General features: G+C 42.9%; 1 pseudogene across 1 annotated transcript; it reads left to right on the forward strand.

The window, feature by feature from the left end:
- The first annotated feature begins 2,054 nt into the window (after window positions 1–2,054).
- LOC117694632 (aspartate aminotransferase, cytoplasmic pseudogene) lies at window positions 2,055–3,664 on the forward strand (annotated as a pseudogene). Its single transcript, XR_013105862.1, has one exon. The product of XR_013105862.1 is annotated as an aspartate aminotransferase, cytoplasmic pseudogene (transcript).
- Window positions 3,665–4,418: the final 754 nt, after the last annotated feature.

Below are 4,418 nucleotides of genomic sequence, written 5' to 3' on the forward strand. Positions count from 1 at the left end.
ATGCCAGTGAATTCCCATGCCTCTCTCCCCAAATCCTCCCTCCGTATATTTTTCTGGTGCCCTCTCTCTAGTGTCTAATCTCTTGCGCTTTCATCTGCATTACTTTCACTTCTCAGAATAACCGTGGAAAAGCAAGCTTTGTTATCCCCATTGTACAGTAAATAAAAGGAGGTTTGAAATGGGGAAAGGACCTGTATAAAATAAAGCTCTCACTTTATCCTCTGCAGCGGCTTTCCAAACTTCTTTTTGCTTACTGTGTTCTCTCTCTCTCTCTCTCTCTCTCTCTCTCTCTCTCTCTCTCTCTCTCTCTCTCTCTCTCTCTCTCTCTCTCTCTCCTCCCTTAACACTTCCCATACTTCCCATTCCAGTTGTTTTCCTTTTATCTTCAGGAATATGGAAGTTGGTCTAAATGTTGGATGAATTTTCCACTTGTTTATTTGGCTGAGAATAAGGGAAAAAATGTTTATCAACAGAAACTGATCATTTTTCATAGTGCCAGCTCTGGGCAATGAAACCCAGGCCAGCCCTTCTGCATCTGCTAAGAGTTGAGGTTGTCAGCTCCAATCACACCCATTATTATTCTTTATGAACTTTAAAATAACTCCGTGAGCCAAACAAAATGGAGTTTTAATTGTAACCCCCTCTGTTACATGCATGAACACTGAAGATTGAAAGACACCTCTGCCCAAAGTAACATAGAAGAATAAGAATCCAGGGCCCCTGACTTGCTGCGTAAATTGGGCAGTACTAAAATTGCAAAAACAGATTACAGCTTCAGCAAGAAAGAATTTTAACTGTGCTATCAGAAAGGAGTTCCTGGAGGATTGTGCTACGTGCATGTTATACACATAGACTTTTTTTTTTTTTTTACCTCTTCTTAGTAAACCATTCATTTTATCCAAGTCAATATTTGGGCCAGACACAGTTGGCCTAAGCTTAAAGGCTTTGATGTGATCCCAGGCATTGGAGGCATACAAATAGAAGCTCAATTGTCCTTTGCCTGGGACTCCTGAATTAAGTGGGGGTTTGGCCTGGATAAGGATCAACTTCCTCCCAAGTCTGGCAGTCCCCTCATCAGTGATTCTACAATGTCCTCACATTCTCACCCCTGGGTTTTCATTTGTGCTAAGTGTCTTGAATATGCCTTCCCTGCCAGTTAGCTTGTCTGCCAGCTCATTGAAATTACCATGATTCTGTAAAAGCTGCAAATGAGTATGCTACCTGTAGGAAGCTGACCAGGAATAATACCAGACCTAAGTCCTGTTTCACCCCCACTTAACATTGTCAGTTGAGAGGGATCATCTTTATTTCTTGGTTGTTACAGATAAAATTGTGTACTTCTAAGATTATGAGAAACTTAAATTCTGATAAGGGATTCAATCTATGGTTCTTTGGTTATGGCAACCTTAGCAAATAAATGTGCTGGATATATATATATATATATATATATATATATATATATATATATTCTATATCTAGTCATTTAAATAGAATTATAGGGTTTTGTTGTTGTTTTTACTTTTTTGAAAGCAGTAACAATAAATTTACCTTGGCATTTTCTACCACACTAACTAGCACATAAGATGTACAATTTAATTTTTAATTTTTATTTTATTGTTATTATCAGTGTGTGTGTGTGTGTGTGTGTGTGTGTGTGTGTGTGTGATAGCATGCTGCTGTGGAGGCCAGACTTACAGCTTCCACGAGTAAGCTTCTCCTTTCACCATGTTTTTCAGGAATCCCTCTCAGATTGTCAGGCTTGCACAAAAATCTCTTTTGCACACCGAGGCATCTCACTAGACCAAAGCTTAATTTTTCATGTATGTATTAATTCAATAATATAGCATTATAAAATATGTGTCAAATATTATAAAAGATACTCATGACAATAGTCCACATAGAAGTTAATATCTACTTGAAATAGAGAAGATGCCAACGATAAGTAAACAAAGATATATGCATTATGACATGTGCACTGAAGGACATAATCCCGTTATGTGATGTAACACTGGAGTAATAGAACGTGTCTATATCGAGAGAATGGAGGAGAGTCTCCTCCAGTCACCGGCCCCGCACTGCACCACATGGAGCAGCTCCCTGTTCCTGCTGAAGGTCTCAGCAGATTCCCTTGCGATGGCACCTCCATCAGCCTTTGCCCAGATTCCGCAAGCCCCGCCGGTTCTGGTCTTTAAGCTCAATGCGGACTTCCGAGATGATCCAGATCCCCGCAAGGTTAACCTCAGCATGGGAACATACCGCACAGATGACTCTCAACCCTGGGTTTTACCAGTAGTGAGGAAGGTCGTACAGAAGATTGCTAGAGACAATAGCCTCAGTCATGAGTACCTGCCCATCCTGGGCCTGGCAGAGTTCCGGAGCTGTGCTTCTCGCCTACTACTTGGGGATGACAGCCCAGCCATTGCGGAGAATCGGGTTGGAGGTGTGCAGTCTTTGGGAGGGACAGGCGCACTTCGAATTGGAGCTGACTTCTTAGGGCGATGGTACAATGGCATAGACAACAAGAATACACCGATCTATGTATCATCACCAACATGGGAGAACCATAATGCTGTGTTTTCTGCCGCTGGTTTTAAAGACATTCGGTCCTACTGCTACTGGGATGCAGAGAAGAGAGGACTTAACCTCCAGGGTTTCCTGAATGATCTGGAGAATGCTCCTGAGTTCTCCATCTTTGTCCTCCATGCCTGTGCACACAACCCAACGGGGACCGACCCGACTCCAGAGGAGTGGAAGCAGATCGGTGAAGTCATGAAGCGCCGTTTTCTGTTCCCCTTCTTTGACTCAGCCTATCAGGGCTTTGCATCTGGAGACCTAGAGAAAGATGCGTGGGCTATTCGCTATTTTGTGTCTGAAGGCTTCGAGCTCTTCTGTGCCCAGTCCTTCTCCAAGAACTTTGGGCTCTACAACGAGAGAGTGGGGAATCTGACCATGGTTGGAAAAGAATCTGACAGTATCCTGCGTGTCCTTTCCCAGATGGAGAAGATTGTACGAATCACGTGGTCCAATCCACCAGCCCAGGGAGCTCGGATCGTGGCCACCACCCTCTCTGACCCAGAGCTCTTTAAGGAATGGAAAGGTAATGTGAAGACAATGGCTGACCGGATTCTGACCACGAGATCCAAACTCAGGGCACGATTAGAAGCTCTCAAGACCCCAGGGTCTTGGTCTCACATCACTGAGCAGATTGGAATGTTCAGCTTCACTGGGTTAAACCCCAGTCAGGTCGAGTATTTGATCAACGAGAAGCACATCTATCTGCTGCCCAGCGGTCGGATCAACATATGCGGCCTGACCACCAAGAACCTAGATTATGTCACTACCTCCATTCATGAAGCCGTCACCAAAATCCAGTAAAGAAACACTGCTTAGTTCACGCCACCAAAGCAGTTCTTGTTACAACTTTTCCTGCCTGCATAAACCTAGCTGTACATGTCCTTTATTAGAGATGACCATCTGTTTAGCTGGCCCCACATGAGAAGACATTTCTTGAAAAGAACCTGGGGGGCCTGGGGTTAGACCCTTTTGGAAACCAAAGCAGCTCAAACTTATGTAAGAATAAAAAGTACTCTGTTAAGAGATGTAATCACCTTGTCTTCTTCTTTAGTATTCTGCAGGAGTGTTGCCCACGGAGACGTGGGCTTCTGCGCATTGCTTGACTCTATACAAAAGTCCAGACTCAAAGATCAAGTTGTCTGAGGAGCCGGATGTGACTGTGGGTGTTGGCTGGGGCATTAAAACTTATCATATCCACCTGTCTCGGGTCCTCCTGATCTTCCCACATTTCCCCGCATGGTTGTGTCCCTGGTCTGGAACATTAGGATTTTTTTTTTTTTTTGGTTGGTTGGTTGGTTGGTTGTTGATTTGGTTTGGGTTTTTGTTGTTGTTGTTGTTTTGTTTTTTGTTTTTGTTTTTTTTTTCTAGACAGGGTTTCTCTGTGTAGCCCTGGCTGTCCTGGAACTCACTCTGTAGACCAGGCTGGCCCCGAACTCAGAAATCCACCTGCCTCTGCCTCTCAAGTGCTGGGATTAAAGGCGTGCACCACTACTGCCTGGCTTTGGAACATTAGTTTTTTTTTTTTAAGACAACTGTAGCCAATATTTATATCATGACACACAAATGGTTTTACATATTTAACTGAAATGAAATTCCCACTAAATGGTATTTGCTCTTGTGATATGTGGCACATTGTGATATTTTCTTAGTCTATTCTGTTGTGTTCTGTTTCATTTAAAAAAATTAAAATGCTGATCAAGACAAAAAAAGAAAAAAAATTGGAAACTACCCTAGTCTTTTAAAGCAAGCACGTTTAATACAAGGAACACATTACACCTGCAGAACTAAGAAGCCAAACAAGGGATGGTAAGAGGACACAGTGTGTGATAATCATAGAAAGCTGC

The sequence above is a fragment of the Arvicanthis niloticus genome, chromosome X, assembly GCF_011762505.2.
Source record: "Arvicanthis niloticus isolate mArvNil1 chromosome X, mArvNil1.pat.X, whole genome shotgun sequence".
NCBI classification, from domain to species: domain Eukaryota; kingdom Metazoa; phylum Chordata; class Mammalia; order Rodentia; family Muridae; genus Arvicanthis; species Arvicanthis niloticus.